We start from the raw sequence: 13,772 nt of genomic DNA, 5'->3' as shown, positions 1-13,772 counted from the left end.
TATCACTATAAATATGAAAATCTCCTTAAAAATCCTATTTTAAAATGTGATTATATTCTGTGCCTGCAAATATATGTTATTGTTTTTTAGAGACCTTATAGTTGTAAGGAGTAAGTACAGTACATCATGAAGGTTAATGGAAAAACAATTTTGATTTTCCTATTATTGTTAACACACTGTGAATGTCTTGAAAATGAGTGCAAGGCTTGAATTCACCTGCAGTGATGCCACTCCCAAGATGATGTGTGAGGCAATAGCCATATTATTGATGTACAGTATGTACTGTTTATTATTTAAGCAAACAATTACTGTCATTGAGGACCTTAAAACTAACAAAATAATGGATTGGCTTATGTTAGTATTTAACATTTTATTAATAGTTCTCAACAGAAAAAAAATGTACTAACAGAATAACAACATTGGTTGTGTTATCTGAATAAAGATATAATTATAGAGGGTGTACAAGCAACTTAAAAAACATGTTTTAATATGTTATATATCCTCAAATAGCAATCAAGGAGCTAATCAAAATTACACACGAAGTTTCGTACCGTTTTTGTGAGTCCACATCCAAAATGACAGTTTTGAAGAATCATATGCACACACAGAATGTCTTCTGATTGTATTTATTGCAATTGCAGGAGAAATAGAGGTTGTTCTGTACATTCTTTAATTTAAACTTTTTTACAATACAGAATATGACACAATCCCATTTTGTGTGATCAAGCTTAAATTAACAACAGTTGAAGTCTTTATTAGTTGTAATTGACTGCCTTCATGGATCAGTGTTACTGTTGTTTATTTGCTTCTATTTCCTTTTAATTGCAGCACGTTGTATAGAACTAATGACAGAATGTAATATTTAAGTTATCTTATTATCTTGCATTGAGAGTGATGCTTCTGTGCTACAGCCTGATGGCAATAAGTAGCCTTGTGACTACAGCATGTCCGTGCTAAGAACACATGCTACTGTATGTACGGTACAGTATATCTCAGATTGCATGTGATTGAATAAAATATGATATCAATGACAGATACCCAAGATGCACTTGCACCATATCACATGTACAGTGGGTATAGAAAGTCACCACCTCCTTTCAAAATGTTCACCTTTTGTTGCCCTAAAGCCCAAAAAGAAGACAAATAAAGCAGACCTTTTTCCAGTTTTATTTACAAATTGTGCCTTACAACAGCCAAGTGATAAAAGAAAGCAAAATTTCTGTAAAAAATAAAAAAGAAAGCAAAATAAAAGGTAGAATAACTGGGTTGGATAAGAGAACACCCCCCAAGTTAATACCTGGTGGAAGCATCTTTTGCTTTAATTGCAGCCTTGAGTCTGTTTGGATACATCTCTACCAACTTTGCCCACCTAGAGGGAGGAATATTTTCCCATTCCTCCTTACAGAAGTGTTCAAACTCAGTCAAACTGTGTGGTGACTGTTGATGGACTGCCCTCTTCAAGTCATTCCAAAGACTTTTGATGGGATTTAGGTCAGAGCTCTGACTAGGACATTTACTTTCCTGTCCTTCATCCACTGTACGGTTGCTTTGGGTCATCGTCATGTTGAAAGGTGAACCAACTTTCCATTTTCAACTTCCTGGCTGAGGGCTGTAGGTTTTCTTCAAGAATGTGCCTGTATTTTGCACCATCCATCTTCCCTTCTATCCTGACAAGTGCCCCAGTCCCAGCTGAAGTGAAACACCCCCACAACAGGATGCTGCCACCACTGTGCTTTACTGTAGGAATAGTGTTCTTTGCATGGTAAGATGTATAGGGTTTTCGCCAGATGTACCGTTTTGCATTCAAGCCAAAAAGTACGATTTTGGTCTCATCTGACCACAACACCTTTCGCCACTTGGCCACAGAATCTTTAAGGTGCTTTTTAGCAAAACAAATGAGACTTGATGTGGCTTTTTTTTTAAACGAGTGGCTTTTTTCTTGCCACTCTCCCATAGATGCCAGATTTGTGGAGTGCTTGTGATATTGTCACACGCACACAATGACCAGTCTTTGCCATAAAGGCCTGTAGCTCACTCAAAGTTGTCATCAGCCTCTTGGTAGCCTCTCTGATCAGTCAACTACTTGCTTGGTCATCCAGTTTGAAGGGATGGCCTGATCTAGGCAAGGTCTGTATGCCTTCCACTTCCTAATTCTGGTCTTGACTGTGCTCCACGGGATACTTAAAGCCTTTGAAATCTTTTTATACCCATCTCCTGACTTGTGCCTTTCCACAACTTTATCTCAAAGTTCTTTTGAAAGCAGCTTTACACCCATAGTGCATTCTTTGCTTTTAAATGCACTTCCAAGCAGTGGAATCCTCTAGAAACAGCTGCTATTATTCTGAACTAATCAAAATCACCACAATTAATTACAGGTGAGAGCCAATTAGGTTGTTTTGTGATCTGTAATGTTATTGGTTATACCTGAGCAAGTTTACAAATGCAATTACTGTATAAGGGGAGTGTTCACTTATCCAAATAAATTATTTTACTGTTGTAATATTATGGTGTTCTTTGGATTTTCAGAATGTTTAAGAATTTTATTTTCACTTGACTAATGTGGGTTACTGTAAATTATACAACCCAACAGAAACAACATTAGTTGTGGACTGACCTGCAAATGAATGCCATTTACTGCATAATGACCTTTGATCATGGCTTTTTTGTCAGGCAGTGCATGACAAACACTTCCAATTATATTAACAATATTATTTATATATTTTATATATTTTTTAGAAACATTTTTAAAAAGCATATAAAGTAATTGAAGGTTAATGCTGCTTTCTAAATTAAACTATTTTGTAATACAACAGCTTAAAGAATTTACAGTTGTAGAAGGCAATTAACATTGGTGGTAAATTATTTTGTAACTGACTTTTGAAACTTTTTCTGAAAAAACAAAAATCTACCATACAATGGTCAGGTATTATTAGGATGATTTCAAAAGAATATAATGGATTTCGGAGTCAGCAGTTGTGTTTGAAAGCTTAGAATTTGGTACACTTTGATTTAGAATAAAAACATTGCATCAAAAATGAAAATAAGTTTAAAATGACAGGACAAAATGTCTACCTCTGTTAAAAATTCTAAAAAGAGCATAAATCTAAGTTGCTTACTATGAGAAAAATGCTGAGAAAGATATGAAAAGAAAAAAAAAACATGAGCAGTAATACTTAGAAATAGCTGGGCTATGTCCCATGACTTTTTCTTTTAGTTTGTCAGACTGCAAATGGTGAGAGATTCTTAATGTAAGTATATCCCCCTAAGAGAAATGACAGTGAGATTTTTACAAATTGGAACATTAAGGATGGGTAAAAGAATAATGAAATAATTAAAAGGACTCAGGCTAACTCATAAACTGATAAAAAACTCAATTAACATACAACAGATGCATTTTATTTAGTCCCCCACAAAGTGTTAAAAATGTCATTAGACTGTTTTTTTACTAATTATGAACTTCTAGTAGTCTTCAGCAATAACTTTCAGTTCTTCTCTTCTATTGTCTTATATAGCATTTGAGCATATTGCCTTATGAATTTCTCTAGTTCTATTTATTTAACTATTTCTGATGTTCACCTAACCATTAAATGTTACAAAAATGCCATGAATGAAAGCAGGGTCTGGTATTCTTCCCTCAGTTTAATAACAATAGCCAGCAAAAAGCTTTGTTATATAATTGAGATGTGGTGGATATGTGGTTTTAACACCAGACTGCAAAATGCTTTGTTATATAATTGAGATGTGGTGGATATGTGGTTTTAACACCAGATTGCAAAATGCTTTGTACATAATTTCTGTCAAATATCAGACTTTTCTATTACTAATTGCCATATGATCAACAAATAATGTGGAAAGGAGGATGTCAGATTTTTTTTTTGCTGTGTTCTCTCTCACTATGAACAAGGCAAGGCTGGAAGACATTCCCGTATACTGTAGCTCACATTTCCTTCATTATTTATTTAATTGTGTTTTGTGTCTCAAGCTACAAAGCTGAATCCTGGTTCTGTGACTAGAAACCTGTTAACAACTTCTGACAACACTTGTGTTCTTGTCAGCACATTGATAGAATTTGTTCTGTCTAATCTGTGGGAGTACAAAGACTATTTCCTTGTTTCTGCTACCTTGCCCTGATATTTGTACCTTGTATTGAAAGGTCTATGTATTGAAAAGAAATCAAGATGTTGCTACAAGAGATTAATACCCCAGCACTTCCGTTCATATAAAGGAAAAAAAAGAAGGGAAGATAAATGCAAATGCCTCTTTTAAAATCATATACCACCTGAACCATGAAAGTAGGGTTGCTCAAAATATGTTCAGATCATTGATTGGGTTACTGTTCTGTATATGGAAGGCCACCAATCAATGTCATCAACTTCTAAGGCAAATTTTAAACTGTGGAATCAGCCTTCCAAGTTTATTTTTCTGTAAAGTCAGCTGACTCTATCCATCCTCATTAAATTCAGAAAAGCTTTCCAAACACTGTTCGGTAGTGACCTGAAGGATGTCTATTGTTTTTGACCAAGCCATGCATTACTAAGCTGGCGTCTGGACTCATTTAAGTTGATGTGCTACTAGGATAGCATGATACTTCTTCAGTTTTGTTTAAACCAGTCTGGAGGCCTTTTCTTTCTGATGCAGTTCATGATTAAATCCTGTCAGTTTAAAGTTATGCTTCAGTGAACTACCTCTCAATTAGTAGAATGCATAATATATTAAGTTCAAGGTGAGAAGTAGGGGTTAGTAAAATAGGGAAAAGAGCACCCTGACCAGGTGGGCGACTGGGTTGGCTGACTCAGCAGCCTCTGGGGCATGAAAACACGAGCACCCCGGTCTCGTGGAGAGTCGCTTGAGAATTGCTGCCTCACGACTGGGAGCTAGGCCCTCAGGGGAAGGGAAGGAAGAGGAAGACTCTCTTGACTCGCTGAGAGTTGCTTTGAGAGGTGCTGCCTCATGACCAGGTGCTGCCCTCAGGTGATAGAAAGGAGGAGACAGCCCCTTGACTCGCTGAGAGTCGCACAAGAGGCACTGCCTCACGACTGGAAACGAATCTCTCAAGAGGGGAAGAGAAAGAACCCCTGACTGGAGGAATCACTTTGAGAGGAGCTGCTTGATGGGTTGAGAATGAGGAACTGCTCTGGAAGAAAGGGAAAGAGGTCCCCTGACTCGCTGAGAGTCACTCTGAGATGCTGCCTCGCAACTGGGATAAACCCTCAGGGGACCGTGGGAACAAGAATTAGTAAGTTACAGTTCCTGAGAATAATGTGGTTGGGGGTCCTTTGTGGCTCACGCTTGAGAACCTCCCCAGAAAGGGTCAAGGTGGTGTTGCCATCCTGAGTTTGGGGAAGTGACCTTTACTTACCCCCCACCCCCAGAGATGGACCCTGGACCAACACTTTTCCTCCCGATACCTGTGAGGACAAACAAAGTGTGTGCCAATGCATAATTAAAACAAAAAAGAAAAAAGAATAGAAGAGGGCTATATGTAAGCCTGATTGCACAGTGGAGAGGAAAAAAACCCTACATGCCATTCAGGGGAAAACCTCTGGTGGCCCCGGTGGACGGATGACCACTCTAGGCATACTTGCAGTAGATAATGAGCTGCTGAAATGCCTGAGGGAGTGGTGTTAATGTAAAGGTGGAGTGCAGAGGTGGACAACTGGCCCGTTGTTTGAGTAAGTTGAATATCCAGGATAGCGTGGGCAGTGGAGATGGTAGCTCCAGTTCTGAAGGAACGAGGAGAGTAAACTGAGGGTTGAGACCAGTGTTGGAGATTGAACCTCACAGCTGAGGAGAAAACATGTATCTGGGTACTGAAGTGTCCACAACGAAGTGGATCAAGCTAGAAGAGCATAGAAATAAAATGAGAGGCTGGGGTACAAGTCAGGTCACTCAATTCTGGAAAACAGAATACAGACAAACTGGTGAACTGTGGCTCTTAGAATCTGCGGCAGCCAAACACATTGCATCCAGAAGAGCATCCTTGAAGGGGTAAAATGGCCTTATCTCAGGAAAAAAGCAGGGGATGTTGGAGGAGATAGCCATCCTGAAAGGAACTCTTAGTACTGTCTCTGGATTCCACAAAGTGCAAGATGGAGTGCTGGAATAGAAAGCAGTGAGGACATTAAAGGGACTGAAATCATGAGGCAGAACTGAATTCCAGAGGTAAGATCCTATTGCACTTGGAAATTAACAAGAAAAGTGAGGTTAAAATGGAAAAAAAGGCGGCCGGTGCCATGGGGGAAAGTGAGAGCATGCAGTCTGCAGTCCTGGCAGAAGAGTAGGCTGTGTTGGCAGATGGGGCTAAATCATGTAGTAACATGTCCATTGAAGCTGGGTGAAGATTTGATTCTAAACGACAAAAGAATGCGGAGCTCGGAACATGAAGAGGAAAACAGCCGAGATGGGCATGAGGATGCCGGATTCGGGTAACTGTGAATGGTAAAAAGCATTGGATGAACATTGGAAAGACCAGGGGGGCTATCCTCTCTAGTGGTGAAGGAAATCCAGGTGAGATGGCGAAGAAAACTTGAAACTAGGGGAAGAGGGTCTTCCTTTATCGGTAATGGAAGCAGCGGACCCGATATCAGAAATAAGATTGAGCACTGGTGTATCACAGACATGGATGGCAGCAACAATAGCTTCTAATAGCTCTAGAAGGGCTGATGATTATAAAAGGAGGGAGAGAAAACCACTGAGCATTAAATATTACTGAAAGAATGACAGAAGCATTAGAGAAAAGGAAGAGGTCATGCAGAGTAGTACAACAATTCTTGTAGAAGAGAGAGGCGGTTCTGAAGACGGAGTAGAGATTCACAGTGTGATATCCTTCCAAGCGTCAGCTGATATAGTAATGTGGGCATTGTGAGACAAGGGTTGTATAAAGCGAGAAGTTGGGAAAAAGATTTGGCTTGAGGTATAATGCGGATATCATAATTTTATTGCACTGACTAGGATAGCAAGTCACATTAGCGATATTTTCAAAATCTGAAAAGAAATTGGACAAAATAAAGAACCACCTTAAACAAATAAGCAGTAGTAGTCCACTCCTAGCAGGTGGAAAGAACAGATAACATCCCTGAAAATAGAGAAATTCAGAATAAATTAGCTGAGAGTGAAACTTAAGATGTGGAACCAACGATTTAGAGCAACTGGAGATCTCCAGATTCCACTACTCGGTAATCGCGTTCAGAACCATCTAGTATGAGAGAAATGGAATTGACATCTTTACCTTCAAGGATCTGGTGGCGAAAATGAGGGTGGCCTGAGAGCAGCAAAGAGTGTGAGGCTTTTGCTATACTGAGGGTGGAGAGAAAAAAAAAAGACTGGAGATGGGCGGAGCTGAAGGAGGCGGAGCTGAATGAAGGGAATTTTCATGCTTGAGCAGATGGGAGTTAATATTGGTGACAGAGTGAGAAAGTAGTTTGAGATTTTGAGAAAACTGTTGGAAAATCTGCACAGAAAGAGAAACTGATAGAGAGCTGGGTAGCTGCAGAGGAGGAGAAGGCGGAACTGGAGAGTTGAGAGGGGGAGGAGGGGCTGTCCGATTTGAAGAGGTCGGAACTGCAGGTGCTGCTGAAGAGAGAGAAGATGGATGAAACGGAATAGCATAAAAGTAGAAAAAAGGGGCTAAACGGTCAGAGTGAGGAGGAATAGGAATACATCTGTCGAACAGTGATTTGAGAAGCCTTGGAAGAGGCCAGTCCATGTAAAAGAGATGAGTCGGCATATCCGAGGTGGTGCGGCAGCGTTTGGACGGCGTAATGCGGGAGGCTGGATGGGAGAAGCAGAAGCATCGGCGACGGGGAAGAGGAGAATTACTGTAGGTTGAAAATTAGAAGGTCGAGATGGCGAAATAGTGGAACACAAATGGCATGGAGAATCTTCAAGGTTCTGGAGGAGAAAAAGGTGGTCTGGAGAGGACGGAGAGTTAGGCCTGCGAGCCATTATAGGTCTAGCGCTCAGAATTCAAGTAAGTTAAATTAAAAAAACTCTAGATGTGTGTGTTAGCAGGGTTAGGGTTTAAATAGGAAAGATAATTGAAAGATAGAGGAAGAGGCGGAGCAGCCCCTGCTTCTCCCCTAGAACTCCACCTATCGGTCTCCATTACACCTGAAATGCTGCCATAGACTGCCTATACTATACTGTATCAGTCACAGGACCTTGTAAAAATATCTTAAATTGAAAATCATATAGTACATTAATTAAAATATTTGCAATACTTAAAAAAATCTTTGAGTTGGGAAAAAGCCAAAAATATTGAATTATTCTTATATTCCAAAGATTTGTTTTATTTTAGTGTACTTACACAGCCTTGGTACAGTATCTATTTCTATTCATTGTGAATATGAAATATGGTTCTATTTTGTAAATTAGTGACTGGCTGACGTAATCCCTTATGGATAAAAAAAATTGCCTAATAATTTGAAGACTACTGAGCTTAATGTTGTTGCAGAACAGGCTATTTCCTTACTTAAATATTGTTTCTCTATTTCTGCCACATATCTGATATTTTAGCACTCTGTGTCAGTGCTAGCCCTCAGTAAATTATTAATTTTCTTGATATTCTACATTTTAGAAATTCTCACAAATCATTTAATACTAGGCATAAGAGTTTTGACTTTCTTTATGGCTTCCAGCTCTCTTTCTCTTCACTTGGCATAGCATATTCATCTAAATTTAAAGATTTGGACACCACAGTATTTTTTTGTCACTGGGCACAGGGTATTCATCTCAAATTACTCTGGTGCACCAAACTCCCTTCCTCTTTTTCAACTCTTGTCTAAAGCTTGTTGTCTCTCCAGGTAAGAAGATAAGAAAAAGTTAAAAATGATGAGGACTTTCAACTCATCTAACCTGTTAGGCAGTAATTTGTCTATGTATCTCATCCAGTCCTTAAGTTTCTCAAAGGAATAAGCAACAGAGTTCATGTTTGTTGTCAGGAAGTTACTTTCTTTGGTAACTGGCATGATTACTACATCATCTTCCATTAGTAGAAAAGACAAGGGGATAGTAGATTTCAGTGTTTCTGGCTCCTGCTTGCAGAACTTTTCAGTCAGTCAGACTGAAGGCTAGTTTCATAGCCAGTCAGATAGCATTTCTGCATTAAAGGATATTTAGAGCATTTTAAATTAAATATAAATGTATGCATCAAGTAAGTAGATGGCAACATACTAACCTAAGTCTGCTGAGAAGAGACTTACTCAGTCCGATGTTATGTATAATAAAACTAGACTCATTTAATTGAATCATTCAAATATACAGCTCAAGTGAAGAATATTGAGAAAAGAGACCTATAGTAGAACAATTCAACCAAAAAGATGTGCATATGTTCTGGCAGCAATATGGATGCACCTCACAAATTTGGTTGTTGTTGAAATCTGCCAAGTTTTAATTCAATCAATGTAGCAGTTGCCAAGATTAAAAAAAAAAAATTTGGTGGAGGTAAACTATCCTGGTTGTTGCAGGACCCCCCTGTTATTCATAGAATTAATAGAATATCAGTTCTAGTTCATCTGTCAAGTTTGAAGTTGCTTAACTACCCAGTCTTCAGCCAGGGCATGTTAGAGACTGGAGAAGAAAAAGAAAAATGTTTGAATCACTCCAAGTTTCTAGCATACTTGGGGAAAAAAGAGGTGCTTTAAGTAAGCCAAACATCCTAGAAAAGCAAAGGATCATTTAAGTAGTATTTAGTTTTGAGAACTGTAAAAAGAATGTTCCCAGTCGTGGTCCTGGAGACTTACACACCCGCTGGTTTTTGTTAGACAAACACTTCATTGACTTAATAATAAGATTAATCTGAATTGTTTGTTCCCAGCTCTTAAACATGTTGGAGCTTTAACCATTGTATTTTGTAAGTGAAAATCCTCAAACTTGTGACTGGAAACAAAATGCAAATATTTGATTAAAACAACTTCTTAGATCCAGTATCACTTCAATTAGCTGATTGAATGAAAACCCACAGGTCCTGCATCACCAGGACCAGGACTGGGAACCACTGTTCTAGATCATTCATCATGGTCTCAGCTACGTGACGAAAGAAGAACCAGTTAATTCATTTTATTAAGATTAGAACTCATAGAGGGTGATACAGTGCTGCAGTGGTTAATATTGTTGTCTCACAGAACTGGGACCCTGGGTTCAGTGTGTGGGATGCTATCTGTGCAGATTTTTATGTTCTCCCCGTGTTCATGTAGGTTATCACCAGGGCTATGGATTCCTCCCCCAGTCAAAAGGATGTCTTCAGTGAAAATTGGCCCTGGTGTGCATGTTTGTATCTATCTGTGCCCTATGGACTAGCATTCCTTCCAGGGTGTTTCCTGCCTTGTGCCCATTGTTTGTAGGGATAGGCTCTGGCTCCTCCACAATCCTATATTGAATAAAATAGTTAGAAAATTGATGGATAGATCAATAACCAATAGAATGATGATACTATACATGTGTACATTTCCACATTATAGTCTACTTACATACTAAGTATATTTATTAAGTCCTATCCTTCATGATTTTTCTGAAACCAAGCTTAATGTCAGCAAATACAAAATGCATTTTAAGATTGGGGAAAAAATCTGTTCTTGTCTAAACTAAGATGGCAGCTTGACCTGTTTCCTTACCAAAACATTCGAAATCTTCTCCTTGAGATAAAGAACTTAAAAAAAAAACTTGGCAAATGTCATTGACACTTCAACCTGCTTTAAACTTGCACAACATAATTTGCTGCAAAATTGAAATGAAAATCCACTTTACCAGTCACTGAAGATCTATCAAAGCATGGTTCTGAATGTTATAAAAACTGATTTGTCAAAAATACTCAACATCTTTTTCTTGGGAACCAGTCAAATAATGATCTGCAATTTGGCATGCTTCAAAGAACAACTTGTGCAAGTAATTTTGAAATGGTAGAAACCAACCAATCAAAAGCAATTAAAATGGTTCTATAGTATCAAATCAAGCTGCTTCTTTGGAAACTGTCAAGTTTTAGCTTTGCCCTGGGAAAAAACAGAATTCAGGTTTAGGAAAATTATGTCTTTCCATAAACCAACATGTTCACCTGACATACTTTCTCAGTAAATCTTTTTTTCTAAACTGTTTACACAATTTATCTGCATCTTGGGAAACATAACTGGCAACTAAAAAATTTGATAACGCAATGAAGAATACAATGGTTTCAGTGTCAGAAGTTGGGATTCTTTTTTCTTCAAACTGCTTCTTTTCCAAATTTGCTAAATTTTGAAAACACATCTAAAAAAAGCAGTTTAATTTATTTAGTGAGAACTGGGTGACTTTATGAAACCTACCTCTGGTATTGCTGAGAAATTTAAAAATAATGTCATTGTTACACACTGGTTAAAAATTAAATGGCAGTGCAGGGCAAATGTTTAAAGAGCAATTGGCACTGCAGCTCTCTTTTATATTTCCAAAGGAAAAAAAAGGTAAAAAAGAACAATATCTTTCTTCCATTTTTGAGTTATCAGCCCTCAGCTTCCTATTCACTTCGACCATGGCTCATTCATCTCTTTCACTCTCTATCTCTGCCAATAGGTTCCTTGCTGCTTCATAAAGGCTGTGTCTCAACTAATCTGCAGAGCACTGTTTCCAGATTGACCTATAGGGAGAAGTGCAGCTGCTGTTTATGAAGTCAGTAACTAGTGGCAGCTGTGACCTCCCAGATGTGTGCTAGCTGACTGTCTGTCACAGTGACATTTAACAATATTTTAATTTAGATATACAGTATTTTCTTTTATATCCATGGTTAGCTACTAATAGTGATTATTTAATGAATGTTTCAGAGGGAGAACATGTGATTTTCTATCCCTGCTAACATTCAGAAAAGTAAAGTTGTGAGGAGTCTTTGGCAACAGGAATTGCTATACTGTACATTTCTGTTAAATTAACTCCAGGATCCTGTACAAAGCAACAGTCACAGTTTGATCTGTTTTTACTGTGAAACAGGCCAAAATGGTGGTTTCGGATGTTGAATTTGATTAAACAACAAACTGTAATTTGACAACTGTAAACAATGTGGTTAAAGTTTCATTTATAATAGTATTCAAAACAACTTTCCTGGTTGCTATGAAAAACATTACAAAGCATGCAAATTTTATAAACCTAATTTTTCAAGCAGAATTGTAATAAATAATGGTTTATTCTATGAGGGCACTCAAGGAGGTCTTTACTTTGTTTCTCAATGATAGAAATTGTTTGTGCACATCCTTCAGACATATTGAAAAAAAAATTGCATGGTTCTAGGGCCATTCGTAAAGTATTCCCTTCCAGTTTGTAATCTGCTCCAGAGTAAAGCAACTGCAAACACTCTGTACAAAATAGCTTGCTGTTAAGACAACTGAAGAGCCCTTAGGCTAAATTATTGTCCCTTGGTGACTCCTCTCAAGTTAAAGTAACATGTCATTTATAAAATTACATAAGTACTTAATTCTGGGGTCAACTGGACAACCTTAAAAGAAATGAAGAAAGTAAATGTGTGCCCTTTCTTAAAGAAAATAAACACAGAACACATTTGGTTGTCATTTTATTATTTTTATGAATATGCAGTAGCCTGTAGGCTCTCATTCCCCTGTGACCCTGTGTTGGATGAGTGGTTAACCCTTTAGTGGTTTCCTGTGCTAATCATACTGTATACAGTATATACTACTGACAATATCTTTAAATGCAATGATTACATTGTTCAGATAGAATGCTGTTACCACAAGCCCAAATGGGATACTGTATAACACGAATAAAATTGTCATTTTTAGTTGCATATAGTACATAGAATTATGAGTAATTGTGTATGAATAGTAATTAGAAAACAGAAACTTTTATTTGAGATTTAAATGGTTAAAATATATTAGACATAGCGGCCTTAAAACATTGTATGTAAAAGCAAATTAACACATACTGTAAAAAATGCAAAAGAGGCCAGATTAAAATAAACATTTTCAGTAGTGATTTGAATGACTTTGGAGCATAATATAAGGCATTTTGTTGTCGATACAAATACTCACTTTACTGAAGTTTGCACTATATTTAAATCAAAATACAGTATTTAATTCTTTAATATTGCAATTTGCCATTAAATTGTTGAGGTATGCACTACTTGAATCATTTAATATCATTTTAATGATCACTTGCTAAAAGTAGTATAAATAATTGCATCAACAGTAGATGAAGGCAGACTGCAATAACTGCTATAATAACTGTTGCAGGGATATCTGTGGATAATTAACTTTCCTTACTCATTGTAATGGTAGCTGGTCCAGGTTCCCGTGAAGTGTAGGTTAGGACCCTATGCAGACGGTATAATCTGGAAGTAAGTGGAGAAGGACAACAGGGAGAAGACGTAGAGAATCAGGAGTGGTGTGACGATGGTAATACAGTGCTCGGGGGGCGTGGCGCAGGCAAACAAATCCAAACATTCCAAGGGGGGAATCCGGGGAGCAGTCCAGAGTCCAGCAACCAGGGGGTCCATTCGAGACAAGCAAAGTTAAAATCCGGAATGGGATCTGGTACAGGAACAGGGAATAAAAACCAGGATAAGAAGGCCAGGCGCTCCAAGCCCTGGACTCAGATGGTCAGGACGCCGTGATGAAGCTTATGCTGTCGGGTCTCTCCTGGACCCACCGGTAGGCGGGCTTCCATGCGTCCATCTCCCAATGCTGAGCCAGGAATAGTGAGAGCGCCAGGCTTAAATATTAACAGACAAAAGAGGGGGCAGGTGCATGTAATCAACTAAAATACCAAAGAGTCGGAGCGCCCTTAAGAGGAGGGATGACGAT

At 38.2% G+C, this 13,772-nt stretch overlaps 1 protein-coding gene across 1 annotated transcript in view; it reads left to right on the top strand.

Annotated features, from left to right (window-relative positions):
• Positions 1-13,772, top strand: part of grm8a (glutamate receptor, metabotropic 8a) — a 253,084-nt gene that overhangs the window by 91,117 nt on the left and 148,195 nt on the right. The window lies entirely within an intron of this gene.

Source organism: Atractosteus spatula, chromosome 8 (genome assembly GCF_055471065.1).
Source record: "Atractosteus spatula isolate fAtrSpa1 chromosome 8, fAtrSpa1.hap1, whole genome shotgun sequence".
Taxonomy (NCBI): Eukaryota; Metazoa; Chordata; class Actinopteri; order Semionotiformes; family Lepisosteidae; genus Atractosteus; species Atractosteus spatula.
This window is presented reverse-complemented; position numbering and strand designations above follow the sequence as displayed.